At 38.9% G+C, this 18,339-nt stretch overlaps 2 long non-coding RNA genes across 2 annotated transcripts; both read left to right on the plus strand.

The window, feature by feature from the left end:
* The first annotated feature begins 9,021 nt into the window (after positions 1 to 9,021).
* On the plus strand, positions 9,022 to 10,956 carry LOC125372160. Its single transcript, XR_007218007.1, has 3 exons — positions 9,022 to 9,080; positions 9,787 to 9,909; positions 10,894 to 10,956. It is a non-coding gene; the product is annotated as an uncharacterized LOC125372160 (long non-coding RNA).
* A 2,082-nt stretch (positions 10,957 to 13,038) lies between these two features.
* LOC125372161 lies at positions 13,039 to 14,973 on the plus strand. The gene is made up of 3 exons (XR_007218008.1): positions 13,039 to 13,097; positions 13,804 to 13,926; positions 14,911 to 14,973. It is a non-coding gene; the product is annotated as an uncharacterized LOC125372161 (long non-coding RNA).
* The last annotated feature ends 3,366 nt before the right edge of the window (positions 14,974 to 18,339 follow it).

The following is an 18,339-nucleotide window of genomic DNA, read 5'->3' on the forward strand; positions in this document are numbered from 1 at the left end:
TATGTCCATGACAATGTCCCCCTTACACATAGGCGAAGTCTTGGCGTGCTGGCGGAATGCCTCATTGTACAGTTTGTCAGTCTCTCCAACATGCAACAGGTGGTAAACATCAGCAGCAGTCCTGCAGATTAAAGAAAACCCATTGACTACTTTGAAAACTTCTAAATAAGCCTTTTAAGTATGTGATAGTGTTCGACATTTCTGAATTATCTCCCCTGGCAGATCAAATGCATATTCTATTTCTATCCCCCTCAAGCCCTTAATTAGGGTGTAACAACACTGTTTTTTATATGGTATTGAACAAACCACTCATATATGTATGAGAATTTGATCCCTTGCTGTACCTAATAACTGAAAACTGTCCATTATATTAAACTTTTATTAAGTGATCTCGTTAAAGGACAAATACTTGAACTTGGTAAGTTTATCCACCCATATCATTTAGCAGTGAGCATCTTGTATTCCCTACAAGTATTTCAAAGTCTAGGCCAAAGGAATAAATAGTTTAAAGTGTTATTACCTTTCACTTTTTGTTTTCAGGGTACTCTTATCCTCCTCAGGGGTGTTTTCCTTCCTTGGCCTTAATAGACGGTACGGTTCACTTGTCAGTGTTTGAACTTGCTGGACACCAGCCACCCCTACACTGCACACTTTCTTGTGGAGCTCAGTTGTCAACCTGACAGTTTTTGGCACTTTAAAGTTGCTTTGCTTTTCACTGGTGAATTTTTTGCCTGAATTCCAAGCTTTATGTCCCATTCTAAAAGATGTTATCGAATTCCTTCGATGTCTCCCCATGTTTCAAGAGTAGGTTCAAGATGTTGACACTATGAATTTTTCTTTGGAATGAAAGCATCAACATTGGTTCTTGACCTCCCATAGTTAAAATACCAAATATGGACCTGTCATTTATATATTGGCCTATGTAAACAAGGCAGGGGTACCAGTTCCAGCAAGCTCACTGAGTCCAGCTTCTTTTATGACTTAAGCTTATTAGTGTCACAACCAAATTCCATGTTATGTACCAGACTTTGCTATCCTCAGTTGTTATCAGCAAAGGTCAGCAAACAACTTACCATTAATAAATTAAAAATATGAAAGCCTAATTTGCTTTGAATTTCCAAGTATTGTCTATCATACGGGGTCGAAAAGATACTTTTGGGGGGATATGTTCGAAGCAGCGTCTGGCAACCATGGAATTGACCTGTGAACCCATCCTTGTGTGAAACAAGAATAAACAATAAAGGCCTGTGTACTGTCATAGAAAGTTCTTTATTAAAACAGAAGTTCATTTTGTAATCAGTTGACAAAATCTAAATAATTTAACCCTCACAGCTCTTTTGGTACATCAGATATGTGTATATGGGTGTCATATAGACCTGTCAGATAGGAAAAAGTATTGAACTTGAAACAATTTCCATTTGTTTCCAAGAAGCTACATCTATTTACAATGAATACATCACAAATTTGACAAGTGCAGTTTTAGACAGTTGTGTCTACAGGGTAAGTGCATATTTCAGCATTTCCTAATTTATATGTTTTTCTGTATATCTATTGCCATGGAGACCTTTTGGGATAATTGTAGAGGCAAATTTGAACGCAAAATGGGTGAAGCGAGTGGGAAATGGGGTTGTAAGGAATGGTTGGGCTGCCGTGATAAGCAGGGCTATGGTCGTTGCTTCTTTTTGTGGCCGTCAAAGGCGCGGACAGAGGAGAGAGCTCACAGAATAGCCCTCTGCATTGTGCATAAATGCCTTCCAGATGGTTTTAGCAACACTGACAACTTTGGCAACAAAGTTGAAGTGAGCCATCTCTGTCATAACGCCTCTTGTGTGAATGTTGAGCATTTGAAAGTAGAGTCCCATGAAATTAACATGGAGAGACTTCACTGTCGACAACAGGGCTTGTGCACCAAAAGTCATAAACCCTACTGTTTGGTGTAAGTTATGTATCTGATCATTATATCTTTCTGTTTGGGGCAATTTTTAAGATGGATTATCCTATTTTGGGTGTAAATTTCTCAAATATGCATTTCTTTTCAATAACATGTCTTTCGAATAATGAACTTTTCTACAATGATGGAGTTTGAATAGTTCTAACTTTTTCCTTGCACGGCGGTCCTTACTTTTCTGTGATTTCTTGTATGTTTTAGCTTTAAGTACTTTATTATGACTTTTGCTTATCTCATCATCTATTTTTCCTTTTGCAGTGACAGCACAGCCAAGCCCTAATCGAAGATTGCGAATTGACTTTACCGGACTCTGGCAGTTGACGCTATGAACAGCACTGTGAGCTCTACCTTGGAAGTTACGAGCAAAGGTGGTATCGCGAGGTAATGACCGGCGCAATGCCTTGTTTGTTGCCTCACACTTTTGACTATTGAGGTTGAATTGCGTCTTTTCGATCATGTTCGGGCCGAGACGAAAATCAGTGCATTTTCTCAAATTTTGAAAGTTAGTTTCATTGTTTCCAATTTTGAAGTTTTTATCTAAATATTTACTTTGCAATAACCAATTTTTCTTCTCCCCCTTGCAAACAAATGACTGCCTTCTACATTTTCTGTGATCACCCATGTAACAGTTTGCAATAGCATCAGAAGTACATGAAAGAGATGTCTTCAACTTTGTCAGGTTACCTGCATGACTTGAGTAAGCAGCTGAGAACTCAGCTGCACATCTGGATGCACAGTCTAAAGAAAATGTATTTGCCAAACTTTGTTTGTCTTTTTTGGTTCTAGCAGGCATCATATCCACAACAAATTTAGAATTTTTAATAAACTTTCTATGGCTGGCCGAGAGATGCCGTGTATCGAGAAAAGTTTGTGGGGAAACATCCATATCACCTGCTTCATACATTTCAGAGAGAGCTGTGTGAGCTGCACTGTCAGCATCTGTTGTCAAAAATTCTACCTCAATTTGATCTTTCTTTAAGTCCCTGAAACACTCTGCAGCTAACTGTTTTTCATTACCAATTGATTCTGACATGTGCAAATCAGATGTGCAGTCTGGGTTGTTGACACAAGAAATGTTGTCAACTAAACTGTGCTTTGAACAGAGCTTTGATTTTGTGTTTAAAGCCAAAATTTGATGATCACTAGTTTGGTTCTCAGTGGCCACATAGGTTACCTGAGTGGCTGGCTGAAAAGGGGTTTTCCCAACACCTGAACAAAGTGGATTGTTGTACATTGCATCAGTTGATAAACTAATGTTATTTAAATTTGTTCCCCTGTATTTATTTATTTCCCTTATTTCCACCCTCCTGGCTCTCATATCCTTTGTGTTCTGAGATTTTATATTATCACAAACTCTGTTCGCAGCTTTCTGCATCCCTGAATGGGATGGTGGAGGTATATCGGCACTCATGCACAGGACACGGAAACTCTCACTTCCAATGGGACATTTTGAGAGGCCTATCTGAAGTCCAGTATTGGCAGTGGAAGATCGACGTCCCCTTCTCATTCCACTACCCTCTACCTCCTTGTACAGTTTATGGTACTCTGACAGGTATGTACAGTCAGTGCATTTAAGTCTCTCTATCCAGTTAAGTCCCCACTGCTGTTCATTGTCTATGTCCATGACAATGTCCCCCTTACACATAGGCGAAGTCTTGGCGTGCTGGCGGAATGCCTCATTGTACAGTTTGTCAGTCTCTCCAACATGCAACAGGTGGTAAACATCAGCAGCAGTCCTGCAGATTAAAGAAAACCCATTGACTACTTTGAAAACTTCTAAATAAGCCTTTTAAGTATGTGATAGTGTTCGACATTTCTGAATTATCTCCCCTGGCAGATCAAATGCATATTCTATTTCTATCCCCCTCAAGCCCTTAATTAGGGTGTAACAACACTGTTTTTTATATGGTATTGAACAAACCACTCATATATGTATGAGAATTTGATCCCTTGCTGTACCTAATAACTGAAAACTGTCCATTATATTAAACTTTTATTAAGTGATCTCGTTAAAGGACAAATACTTGAACTTGGTAAGTTTATCCACCCATATCATTTAGCAGTGAGCATCTTGTATTCCCTACAAGTATTTCAAAGTCTAGGCCAAAGGAATAAATAGTTTAAAGTGTTATTACCTTTCACTTTTTGTTTTCAGGGTACTCTTATCCTCCTCAGGGGTGTTTTCCTTCCTTGGCCTTAATAGACGGTACGGTTCACTTGTCAGTGTTTGAACTTGCTGGACACCAGCCACCCCTACACTGCACACTTTCTTGTGGAGCTCAGTTGTCAACCTGACAGTTTTTGGCACTTTAAAGTTGCTTTGCTTTTCACTGGTGAATTTTTTGCCTGAATTCCAAGCTTTATGTCCCATTCTAAAAGATGTTATCGAATTCCTTCGATGTCTCCCCATGTTTCAAGAGTAGGTTCAAGATGTTGACACTATGAATTTTTCTTTGGAATGAAAGCATCAACATTGGTTCTTGACCTCCCATAGTTAAAATACCAAATATGGACCTGTCATTTATATATTGGCCTATGTAAACAAGGCAGGGGTACCAGTTCCAGCAAGCTCACTGAGTCCAGCTTCTTTTATGACTTAAGCTTATTAGTGTCACAACCAAATTCCATGTTATGTACCAGACTTTGCTATCCTCAGTTGTTATCAGCAAAGGTCAGCAAACAACTTACCATTAATAAATTAAAAATATGAAAGCCTAATTTGCTTTGAATTTCCAAGTATTGTCTATCATACGGGGTCGAAAAGATACTTTTGGGGGGATATGTTCGAAGCAGCGTCTGGCAACCATGGAATTGACCTGTGAACCCATCCTTGTGTGAAACAAGAATAAACAATAAAGGCCTGTGTACTGTCATAGAAAGTTCTTTATTAAAACAGAAGTTCATTTTGTAATCAGTTGACAAAATCTAAATAATTTAACCCTCACAGCTCTTTTGGTACATCAGATATGTGTATATGGGTGTCATATAGACCTGTCAGATAGGAAAAAGTATTGAACTTGAAACAATTTCCATTTGTTTCCAAGAAGCTACATCTATTTACAATGAATACATCACAAATTTGACAAGTGCAGTTTTAGACAGTTGTGTCTGCAGGGTAAGTGCATATTTCAGCATTTCCTAATTTATATGTTTTTCTGTATATCTATTGCCATGGAGACCTTTTGGGATAATTGTAGAGGCAAATTTGAACGCAAAATGGGTGAAGCGAGTGGGAAATGGGGTTGTAAGGAATGGTTGGGCTGCCGTGATAAGCAGGGCTATGGTCGTTGCTTCTTTTTGTGGCCGTCAAAGGCGCGGACAGAGGAGAGAGCTCACAGAATAGCCCTCTGCATTGTGCATAAATGCCTTCCAGATGGTTTTAGCAACACTGACAACTTTGGCAACAAAGTTGAAGTGAGCCATCTCTGTCATAACGCCTCTTGTGTGAATGTTGAGCATTTGAAAGTAGAGTCCCATGAAATTAACATGGAGAGACTTCACTGTCGACAACAGGGCTTGTGCACCAAAAGTCATAAACCCTACTGTTTGGTGTAAGTTATGTATCTGATCATTATATCTTTCTGTTTGGGGCAATTTTTAAGATGGATTATCCTATTTTGGGTGTAAATTTCTCAAATATGCATTTCTTTTCAATAACATGTCTTTCGAATAATGAACTTTTCTACAATGATGGAGTTTGAATAGTTCTAACTTTTTCCTTGCACGGCGGTCCTTACTTTTCTGTGATTTCTTGTATGTTTTAGCTTTAAGTACTTTATTATGACTTTTGCTTATCTCATCATCTATTTTTCCTTTTGCAGTGACAGCACAGCCAAGCCCTAATCGAAGATTGCGAATTGACTTTACCGGACTCTGGCAGTTGACGCTATGAACAGCACTGTGAGCTCTACCTTGGAAGTTACGAGCAAAGGTGGTATCGCGAGGTAATGACCGGCGCAATGCCTTGTTTGTTGCCTCACACTTTTGACTATTGAGGTTGAATTGCGTCTTTTCGATCATGTTCGGGCCGAGACGAAAATCAGTGCATTTTCTCAAATTTTGAAAGTTAGTTTCATTGTTTCCAATTTTGAAGTTTTTATCTAAATATTTACTTTGCAATAACCAATTTTTCTTCTCCCCCTTGCAAACAAATGACTGCCTTCTACATTTTCTGTGATCACCCATGTAACAGTTTGCAATAGCATCAGAAGTACATGAAAGAGATGTCTTCAACTTTGTCAGGTTACCTGCATGACTTGAGTAAGCAGCTGAGAACTCAGCTGCACATCTGGATGCACAGTCTAAAGAAAATGTATTTGCCAAACTTTGTTTGTCTTTTTTGGTTCTAGCAGGCATCATATCCACAACAAATTTAGAATTTTTAATAAACTTTCTATGGCTGGCCGAGAGATGCCGTGTATCGAGAAAAGTTTGTGGGGAAACATCCATATCACCTGCTTCATACATTTCAGAGAGAGCTGTGTGAGCTGCACTGTCAGCATCTGTTGTCAAAAATTCTACCTCAATTTGATCTTTCTTTAAGTCCCTGAAACACTCTGCAGCTAACTGTTTTTCATTACCAATTGATTCTGACATGTGCAAATCAGATGTGCAGTCTGGGTTGTTGACACAAGAAATGTTGTCAACTAAACTGTGCTTTGAACAGAGCTTTGATTTTGTGTTTAAAGCCAAAATTTGATGATCACTAGTTTGGTTCTCAGTGGCCACATAGGTTACCTGAGTGGCTGGCTGAAAAGGGGTTTTCCCAACACCTGAACAAAGTGGATTGTTGTACATTGCATCAGTTGATAAACTAATGTTATTTAAATTTGTTCCCCTGTATTTATTTATTTCCCTTATTTCCACCCTCCTGGCTCTCATATCCTTTGTGTTCTGAGATTTTATATTATCACAAACTCTGTTCGCAGCTTTCTGCATCCCTGAATGGGATGGTGGAGGTATATCGGCACTCATGCACAGGACACGGAAACTCTCACTTCCAATGGGACATTTTGAGAGGCCTATCTGAAGTCCAGTATTGGCAGTGGAAGATCGACGTCCCCTTCTCATTCCACTACCCTCTACCTCCTTGTACAGTTTATGGTACTCTGACAGGTATGTACAGTCAGTGCATTTAAGTCTCTCTATCCAGTTAAGTCCCCACTGCTGTTCATTGTCTATGTCCATGACAATGTCCCCCTTACACATAGGCGAAGTCTTGGCGTGCTGGCGGAATGCCTCATTGTACAGTTTGTCAGTCTCTCCAACATGCAACAGGTGGTAAACATCAGCAGCAGTCCTGCAGATTAAAGAAAACCCATTGACTACTTTGAAAACTTCTAAATAAGCCTTTTAAGTATGTGATAGTGTTCGACATTTCTGAATTATCTCCCCTGGCAGATCAAATGCATATTCTATTTCTATCCCCCTCAAGCCCTTAATTAGGGTGTAACAACACTGTTTTTTATATGGTATTGAACAAACCACTCATATATGTATGAGAATTTGATCCCTTGCTGTACCTAATAACTGAAAACTGTCCATTATATTAAACTTTTATTAAGTGATCTCGTTAAAGGACAAATACTTGAACTTGGTAAGTTTATCCACCCATATCATTTAGCAGTGAGCATCTTGTATTCCCTACAAGTATTTCAAAGTCTAGGCCAAAGGAATAAATAGTTTAAAGTGTTATTACCTTTCACTTTTTGTTTTCAGGGTACTCTTATCCTCCTCAGGGGTGTTTTCCTTCCTTGGCCTTAATAGACGGTACGGTTCACTTGTCAGTGTTTGAACTTGCTGGACACCAGCCACCCCTACACTGCACACTTTCTTGTGGAGCTCAGTTGTCAACCTGACAGTTTTTGGCACTTTAAAGTTGCTTTGCTTTTCACTGGTGAATTTTTTGCCTGAATTCCAAGCTTTATGTCCCATTCTAAAAGATGTTATCGAATTCCTTCGATGTCTCCCCATGTTTCAAGAGTAGGTTCAAGATGTTGACACTATGAATTTTTCTTTGGAATGAAAGCATCAACATTGGTTCTTGACCTCCCATAGTTAAAATACCAAATATGGACCTGTCATTTATATATTGGCCTATGTAAACAAGGCAGGGGTACCAGTTCCAGCAAGCTCACTGAGTCCAGCTTCTTTTATGACTTAAGCTTATTAGTGTCACAACCAAATTCCATGTTATGTACCAGACTTTGCTATCCTCAGTTGTTATCAGCAAAGGTCAGCAAACAACTTACCATTAATAAATTAAAAATATGAAAGCCTAATTTGCTTTGAATTTCCAAGTATTGTCTATCATACGGGGTCGAAAAGATACTTTTGGGGGGATATGTTCGAAGCAGCGTCTGGCAACCATGGAATTGACCTGTGAACCCATCCTTGTGTGAAACAAGAATAAACAATAAAGGCCTGTGTACTGTCATAGAAAGTTCTTTATTAAAACAGAAGTTCATTTTGTAATCAGTTGACAAAATCTAAATAATTTAACCCTCACAGCTCTTTTGGTACATCAGATATGTGTATATGGGTGTCATATAGACCTGTCAGATAGGAAAAAGTATTGAACTTGAAACAATTTCCATTTGTTTCCAAGAAGCTACATCTATTTACAATGAATACATCACAAATTTGACAAGTGCAGTTTTAGACAGTTGTGTCTACAGGTTCTACTACACTAAATCAGAACTGGTTGTGACAGTGCGGTTTTCGTAGGGAGCCTTCAGTACAGATCAAGAGACATATGCAGGCTGTGATTGGATGATATTGTGTAAGATTTTTATGTCTTTTAAATGCACATCCATCCAGTAATTAAAACTGCCCATATTTTTCAATATTTGGTGCTGACTTTTTGAACAAGATGACTTGTGCTTTATGTGAGCACAGATATTTTCAAGCAGGTGATATTTGGTGCGGAACTGGGGTTGGTGTGTTCAGCTTCCTGTACTCGGAAAAGGAGCTGGGTAAACTAGCCAAAATTTGTGTTTTTATTGCAGCTTTAAGGCCAGACTGTGCACATATGTAAATGTTATGGCTGTTGAATGCCTAGTTGTTTTTTAAAAAGCTATAACGTTACTATAGAAGTCTATGGGAAAACATTTGGTTGTGTGTAACCTGTAGGGTAAGTGCATATTTCAGCATTTCCTAATTTATATGTTTTTCTGTATATCTATTGCCATGGAGACCTTTTGGGATAATTGTAGAGGCAAATTTGAACGCAAAATGGGTGAAGCGAGTGGGAAATGGGGTTGTAAGGAATGGTTGGGCTGCCGTGATAAGCAGGGCTATGGTCGTTGCTTCTTTTTGTGGCCGTCAAAGGCGCGGACAGAGGAGAGAGCTCACAGAATAGCCCTCTGCATTGTGCATAAATGCCTTCCAGATGGTTTTAGCAACACTGACAACTTTGGCAACAAAGTTGAAGTGAGCCATCTCTGTCATAACGCCTCTTGTGTGAATGTTGAGCATTTGAAAGTAGAGTCCCATGAAATTAACATGGAGAGACTTCACTGTCGACAACAGGGCTTGTGCACCAAAAGTCATAAACCCTACTGTTTGGTGTAAGTTATGTATCTGATCATTATATCTTTCTGTTTGGGGCAATTTTTAAGATGGATTATCCTATTTTGGGTGTAAATTTCTCAAATATGCATTTCTTTTCAATAACATGTCTTTCGAATAATGAACTTTTCTACAATGATGGAGTTTGAATAGTTCTAACTTTTTCCTTGCACGGCGGTCCTTACTTTTCTGTGATTTCTTGTATGTTTTAGCTTTAAGTACTTTATTATGACTTTTGCTTATCTCATCATCTATTTTTCCTTTTGCAGTGACAGCACAGCCAAGCCCTAATCGAAGATTGCGAATTGACTTTACCGGACTCTGGCAGTTGACGCTATGAACAGCACTGTGAGCTCTACCTTGGAAGTTACGAGCAAAGGTGGTATCGCGAGGTAATGACCGGCGCAATGCCTTGTTTGTTGCCTCACACTTTTGACTATTGAGGTTGAATTGCGTCTTTTCGATCATGTTCGGGCCGAGACGAAAATCAGTGCATTTTCTCAAATTTTGAAAGTTAGTTTCATTGTTTCCAATTTTGAAGTTTTTATCTAAATATTTACTTTGCAATAACCAATTTTTCTTCTCCCCCTTGCAAACAAATGACTGCCTTCTACATTTTCTGTGATCACCCATGTAACAGTTTGCAATAGCATCAGAAGTACATGAAAGAGATGTCTTCAACTTTGTCAGGTTACCTGCATGACTTGAGTAAGCAGCTGAGAACTCAGCTGCACATCTGGATGCACAGTCTAAAGAAAATGTATTTGCCAAACTTTGTTTGTCTTTTTTGGTTCTAGCAGGCATCATATCCACAACAAATTTAGAATTTTTAATAAACTTTCTATGGCTGGCCGAGAGATGCCGTGTATCGAGAAAAGTTTGTGGGGAAACATCCATATCACCTGCTTCATACATTTCAGAGAGAGCTGTGTGAGCTGCACTGTCAGCATCTGTTGTCAAAAATTCTACCTCAATTTGATCTTTCTTTAAGTCCCTGAAACACTCTGCAGCTAACTGTTTTTCATTACCAATTGATTCTGACATGTGCAAATCAGATGTGCAGTCTGGGTTGTTGACACAAGAAATGTTGTCAACTAAACTGTGCTTTGAACAGAGCTTTGATTTTGTGTTTAAAGCCAAAATTTGATGATCACTAGTTTGGTTCTCAGTGGCCACATAGGTTACCTGAGTGGCTGGCTGAAAAGGGGTTTTCCCAACACCTGAACAAAGTGGATTGTTGTACATTGCATCAGTTGATAAACTAATGTTATTTAAATTTGTTCCCCTGTATTTATTTATTTCCCTTATTTCCACCCTCCTGGCTCTCATATCCTTTGTGTTCTGAGATTTTATATTATCACAAACTCTGTTCGCAGCTTTCTGCATCCCTGAATGGGATGGTGGAGGTATATCGGCACTCATGCACAGGACACGGAAACTCTCACTTCCAATGGGACATTTTGAGAGGCCTATCTGAAGTCCAGTATTGGCAGTGGAAGATCGACGTCCCCTTCTCATTCCACTACCCTCTACCTCCTTGTACAGTTTATGGTACTCTGACAGGTATGTACAGTCAGTGCATTTAAGTCTCTCTATCCAGTTAAGTCCCCACTGCTGTTCATTGTCTATGTCCATGACAATGTCCCCCTTACACATAGGCGAAGTCTTGGCGTGCTGGCGGAATGCCTCATTGTACAGTTTGTCAGTCTCTCCAACATGCAACAGGTGGTAAACATCAGCAGCAGTCCTGCAGATTAAAGAAAACCCATTGACTACTTTGAAAACTTCTAAATAAGCCTTTTAAGTATGTGATAGTGTTCGACATTTCTGAATTATCTCCCCTGGCAGATCAAATGCATATTCTATTTCTATCCCCCTCAAGCCCTTAATTAGGGTGTAACAACACTGTTTTTTATATGGTATTGAACAAACCACTCATATATGTATGAGAATTTGATCCCTTGCTGTACCTAATAACTGAAAACTGTCCATTATATTAAACTTTTATTAAGTGATCTCGTTAAAGGACAAATACTTGAACTTGGTAAGTTTATCCACCCATATCATTTAGCAGTGAGCATCTTGTATTCCCTACAAGTATTTCAAAGTCTAGGCCAAAGGAATAAATAGTTTAAAGTGTTATTACCTTTCACTTTTTGTTTTCAGGGTACTCTTATCCTCCTCAGGGGTGTTTTCCTTCCTTGGCCTTAATAGACGGTACGGTTCACTTGTCAGTGTTTGAACTTGCTGGACACCAGCCACCCCTACACTGCACACTTTCTTGTGGAGCTCAGTTGTCAACCTGACAGTTTTTGGCACTTTAAAGTTGCTTTGCTTTTCACTGGTGAATTTTTTGCCTGAATTCCAAGCTTTATGTCCCATTCTAAAAGATGTTATCGAATTCCTTCGATGTCTCCCCATGTTTCAAGAGTAGGTTCAAGATGTTGACACTATGAATTTTTCTTTGGAATGAAAGCATCAACATTGGTTCTTGACCTCCCATAGTTAAAATACCAAATATGGACCTGTCATTTATATATTGGCCTATGTAAACAAGGCAGGGGTACCAGTTCCAGCAAGCTCACTGAGTCCAGCTTCTTTTATGACTTAAGCTTATTAGTGTCACAACCAAATTCCATGTTATGTACCAGACTTTGCTATCCTCAGTTGTTATCAGCAAAGGTCAGCAAACAACTTACCATTAATAAATTAAAAATATGAAAGCCTAATTTGCTTTGAATTTCCAAGTATTGTCTATCATACGGGGTCGAAAAGATACTTTTGGGGGGATATGTTCGAAGCAGCGTCTGGCAACCATGGAATTGACCTGTGAACCCATCCTTGTGTGAAACAAGAATAAACAATAAAGGCCTGTGTACTGTCATAGAAAGTTCTTTATTAAAACAGAAGTTCATTTTGTAATCAGTTGACAAAATCTAAATAATTTAACCCTCACAGCTCTTTTGGTACATCAGATATGTGTATATGGGTGTCATATAGACCTGTCAGATAGGAAAAAGTATTGAACTTGAAACAATTTCCATTTGTTTCCAAGAAGCTACATCTATTTACAATGAATACATCACAAATTTGACAAGTGCAGTTTTAGACAGTTGTGTCTACAGGTTCTACTACACTAAATCAGAACTGGTTGTGACAGTGCGGTTTTCGTAGGGAGCCTTCAGTACAGATCAAGAGACATATGCAGGCTGTGATTGGATGATATTGTGTAAGATTTTTATGTCTTTTAAATGCACATCCATCCAGTAATTAAAACTGCCCATATTTTTCAATATTTGGTGCTGACTTTTTGAACAAGATGACTTGTGCTTTATGTGAGCACAGATATTTTCAAGCAGGTGATATTTGGTGCGGAACTGGGGTTGGTGTGTTCAGCTTCCTGTACTCGGAAAAGGAGCTGGGTAAACTAGCCAAAATTTGTGTTTTTATTGCAGCTTTAAGGCCAGACTGTGCACATATGTAAATGTTATGGCTGTTGAATGCCTAGTTGTTTTTTAAAAAGCTATAACGTTACTATAGAAGTCTATGGGAAAACATTTGGTTGTGTGTAACCTGTAGGGTAAGTGCATATTTCAGCATTTCCTAATTTATATGTTTTTCTGTATATCTATTGCCATGGAGACCTTTTGGGATAATTGTAGAGGCAAATTTGAACGCAAAATGGGTGAAGCGAGTGGGAAATGGGGTTGTAAGGAATGGTTGGGCTGCCGTGATAAGCAGGGCTATGGTCGTTGCTTCTTTTTGTGGCCGTCAAAGGCGCGGACAGAGGAGAGAGCTCACAGAATAGCCCTCTGCATTGTGCATAAATGCCTTCCAGATGGTTTTAGCAACACTGACAACTTTGGCAACAAAGTTGAAGTGAGCCATCTCTGTCATAACGCCTCTTGTGTGAATGTTGAGCATTTGAAAGTAGAGTCCCATGAAATTAACATGGAGAGACTTCACTGTCGACAACAGGGCTTGTGCACCAAAAGTCATAAACCCTACTGTTTGGTGTAAGTTATGTATCTGATCATTATATCTTTCTGTTTGGGGCAATTTTTAAGATGGATTATCCTATTTTGGGTGTAAATTTCTCAAATATGCATTTCTTTTCAATAACATGTCTTTCGAATAATGAACTTTTCTACAATGATGGAGTTTGAATAGTTCTAACTTTTTCCTTGCACGGCGGTCCTTACTTTTCTGTGATTTCTTGTATGTTTTAGCTTTAAGTACTTTATTATGACTTTTGCTTATCTCATCATCTATTTTTCCTTTTGCAGTGACAGCACAGCCAAGCCCTAATCGAAGATTGCGAATTGACTTTACCGGACTCTGGCAGTTGACGCTATGAACAGCACTGTGAGCTCTACCTTGGAAGTTACGAGCAAAGGTGGTATCGCGAGGTAATGACCGGCGCAATGCCTTGTTTGTTGCCTCACACTTTTGACTATTGAGGTTGAATTGCGTCTTTTCGATCATGTTCGGGCCGAGACGAAAATCAGTGCATTTTCTCAAATTTTGAAAGTTAGTTTCATTGTTTCCAATTTTGAAGTTTTTATCTAAATATTTACTTTGCAATAACCAATTTTTCTTCTCCCCCTTGCAAACAAATGACTGCCTTCTACATTTTCTGTGATCACCCATGTAACAGTTTGCAATAGCATCAGAAGTACATGAAAGAGATGTCTTCAACTTTGTCAGGTTACCTGCATGACTTGAGTAAGCAGCTGAGAACTCAGCTGCACATCTGGATGCACAGTCTAAAGAAAATGTATTTGCCAAACTTTGTTTGTCTTTTTTGGTTCTAGCAGGCATCATATCCACAACAAATTTAGAATTTTTAATAAACTTTCTATGGCTGGCCGAGAGATGCCGTGTATCGAGAAAAGTTTGTGGGGAAACATCCATATCACCTGCTTCATACATTTCAGAGAGAGCTGTGTGAGCTGCACTGTCAGCATCTGTTGTCAAAAATTCTACCTCAATTTGATCTTTCTTTAAGTCCCTGAAACACTCTGCAGCTAACTGTTTTTCATTACCAATTGATTCTGACATGTGCAAATCAGATGTGCAGTCTGGGTTGTTGACACAAGAAATGTTGTCAACTAAACTGTGCTTTGAACAGAGCTTTGATTTTGTGTTTAAAGCCAAAATTTGATGATCACTAGTTTGGTTCTCAGTGGCCACATAGGTTACCTGAGTGGCTGGCTGAAAAGGGGTTTTCCCAACACCTGAACAAAGTGGATTGTTGTACATTGCATCAGTTGATAAACTAATGTTATTTAAATTTGTTCCCCTGTATTTATTTATTTCCCTTATTTCCACCCTCCTGGCTCTCATATCCTTTGTGTTCTGAGATTTTATATTATCACAAACTCTGTTCGCAGCTTTCTGCATCCCTGAATGGGATGGTGGAGGTATATCGGCACTCATGCACAGGACACGGAAACTCTCACTTCCAATGGGACATTTTGAGAGGCCTATCTGAAGTCCAGTATTGGCAGTGGAAGATCGACGTCCCCTTCTCATTCCACTACCCTCTACCTCCTTGTACAGTTTATGGTACTCTGACAGGTATGTACAGTCAGTGCATTTAAGTCTCTCTATCCAGTTAAGTCCCCACTGCTGTTCATTGTCTATGTCCATGACAATGTCCCCCTTACACATAGGCGAAGTCTTGGCGTGCTGGCGGAATGCCTCATTGTACAGTTTGTCAGTCTCTCCAACATGCAACAGGTGGTAAACATCAGCAGCAGTCCTGCAGATTAAAGAAAACCCATTGACTACTTTGAAAACTTCTAAATAAGCCTTTTAAGTATGTGATAGTGTTCGACATTTCTGAATTATCTCCCCTGGCAGATCAAATGCATATTCTATTTCTATCCCCCTCAAGCCCTTAATTAGGGTGTAACAACACTGTTTTTTATATGGTATTGAACAAACCACTCATATATGTATGAGAATTTGATCCCTTGCTGTACCTAATAACTGAAAACTGTCCATTATATTAAACTTTTATTAAGTGATCTCGTTAAAGGACAAATACTTGAACTTGGTAAGTTTATCCACCCATATCATTTAGCAGTGAGCATCTTGTATTCCCTACAAGTATTTCAAAGTCTAGGCCAAAGGAATAAATAGTTTAAAGTGTTATTACCTTTCACTTTTTGTTTTCAGGGTACTCTTATCCTCCTCAGGGGTGTTTTCCTTCCTTGGCCTTAATAGACGGTACGGTTCACTTGTCAGTGTTTGAACTTGCTGGACACCAGCCACCCCTACACTGCACACTTTCTTGTGGAGCTCAGTTGTCAACCTGACAGTTTTTGGCACTTTAAAGTTGCTTTGCTTTTCACTGGTGAATTTTTTGCCTGAATTCCAAGCTTTATGTCCCATTCTAAAAGATGTTATCGAATTCCTTCGATGTCTCCCCATGTTTCAAGAGTAGGTTCAAGATGTTGACACTATGAATTTTTCTTTGGAATGAAAGCATCAACATTGGTTCTTGACCTCCCATAGTTAAAATACCAAATATGGACCTGTCATTTATATATTGGCCTATGTAAACAAGGCAGGGGTACCAGTTCCAGCAAGCTCACTGAGTCCAGCTTCTTTTATGACTTAAGCTTATTAGTGTCACAACCAAATTCCATGTTATGTACCAGACTTTGCTATCCTCAGTTGTTATCAGCAAAGGTCAGCAAACAACTTACCATTAATAAATTAAAAATATGAAAGCCTAATTTGCTTTGAATTTCCAAGTATTGTCTATCATACGGGGTCGAAAAGATACTTTTGGGGGGATATGTTCGAAGCAGCGTCTGGCAACCATGGAATTGACCTGTGAACCCATCCTTGTGTGAAACAAGAATAAACAATAAAGGCCTGTGTACTGTCATAGAAAGTTCTTTATTAAAACAGAAGTTCATTTTGTAATCAGTTGACAAAATCTAAATAATTTAACCCTCACAGCTCTTTTGGTACATCAGATATGTGTATATGGGTGTCATATAGACCTGTCAGATAGGAAAAAGTATTGAACTTGAAACAATTTCCATTTGTTTCCAAGAAGCTACATCTATTTACAATGAATACATCACAAATTTGACAAGTGCAGTTTTAGACAGTTGTGTCTACAGGTTCTACTACACTAAATCAGAACTGGTTGTGACAGTGCGGTTTTCGTAGGGAGCCTTCAGTACAGATCAAGAGACATATGCAGGCTGTGATTGGATGATATTGTGTAAGATTTTTATGTCTTTTAAATGCACATCCATCCAGTAATTAAAACTGCCCATATTTTTCAATATTTGGTGCTGACTTTTTGAACAAGATGACTTGTGCTTTATGTGAGCACAGATATTTTCAAGCAGGTGATATTTGGTGCGGAACTGGGGTTGGTGTGTTCAGCTTCCTGTACTCGGAAAAGGAGCTGGGTAAACTAGCCAAAATTTGTGTTTTTATTGCAGCTTTAAGGCCAGACTGTGCACATATGTAAATGTTATGGCTGTTGAATGCCTAGTTGTTTTTTAAAAAGCTATAACGTTACTATAGAAGTCTATGGGAAAACATTTGGTTGTGTGTAACCTGTAGGGTAAGTGCATATTTCAGCATTTCCTAATTTATATGTTTTTCTGTATATCTATTGCCATGGAGACCTTTTGGGATAATTGTAGAGGCAAATTTGAACGCAAAATGGGTGAAGCGAGTGGGAAATGGGGTTGTAAGGAATGGTTGGGCTGCCGTGATAAGCAGGGCTATGGTCGTTGCTTCTTTTTGTGGCCGTCAAAGGCGCGGACAGAGGAGAGAGCTCACAGAATAGCCCTCTGCATTGTGCATAAATGCCTTCCAGATGGTTTTAGCAACACTGACAACTTTGGCAACAAAGTTGAAGTGAGCCATCTCTGTCATAACGCCTCTTGTGTGAATGTTGAGCATTTGAAAGTAGAGTCCCATGAAATTAACATGGAGAGACTTCACTGTCGACAACAGGGCTTGTGCACCAAAAGTCATAAACCCTACTGTTTGGTGTAAGTTATGTATCTGATCATTATATCTTTCTGTTTGGGGCAATTTTTAAGATGGATTATCCTATTTTGGGTGTAAATTTCTCAAATATGCATTTCTTTTCAATAACATGTCTTTCGAATAATGAACTTTTCTACAATGATGGAGTTTGAATAGTTCTAACTTTTTCCTTGCACGGCGGTCCTTACTTTTCTGTGATTTCTTGTATGTTTTAGCTTTAAGTACTTTATTATGACTTTTGCTTATCTCATCATCTATTTTTCCTTTTGCAGTGACAGCACAGCCAAGCCCTAATCGAAGATTGCGAATTGACTTTACCGGACTCTGGCAGTTGACGCTATGAACAGCACTGTGAGCTCTACCTTGGAAGTTACGAGCAAAGGTGGTATCGCGAGGTAATGACCGGCGCAATGCCTTGTTTGTTGCCTCACACTTTTGACTATTGAGGTTGAATTGCGTCTTTTCGATCATGTTCGGGCCGAGACGAAAATCAGTGCATTTTCTCAAATTTTGAAAGTTAGTTTCATTGTTTCCAATTTTGAAGTTTTTATCTAAATATTTACTTTGCAATAACCAATTTTTCTTCTCCCCCTTGCAAACAAATGACTGCCTTCTACATTTTCTGTGATCACCCATGTAACAGTTTGCAATAGCATCAGAAGTACATGAAAGAGATGTCTTCAACTTTGTCAGGTTACCTGCATGACTTGAGTAAGCAGCTGAGAACTCAGCTGCACATCTGGATGCACAGTCTAAAGAAAATGTATTTGCCAAACTTTGTTTGTCTTTTT

The sequence above is a fragment of the Haliotis rufescens genome, unplaced genomic scaffold, assembly GCF_023055435.1.
Source record: "Haliotis rufescens isolate VD_foot unplaced genomic scaffold, xgHalRufe1.0.p SCAF_374, whole genome shotgun sequence".
In the NCBI taxonomy this organism is placed as follows: Eukaryota; Metazoa; Mollusca; class Gastropoda; order Lepetellida; family Haliotidae; genus Haliotis; species Haliotis rufescens.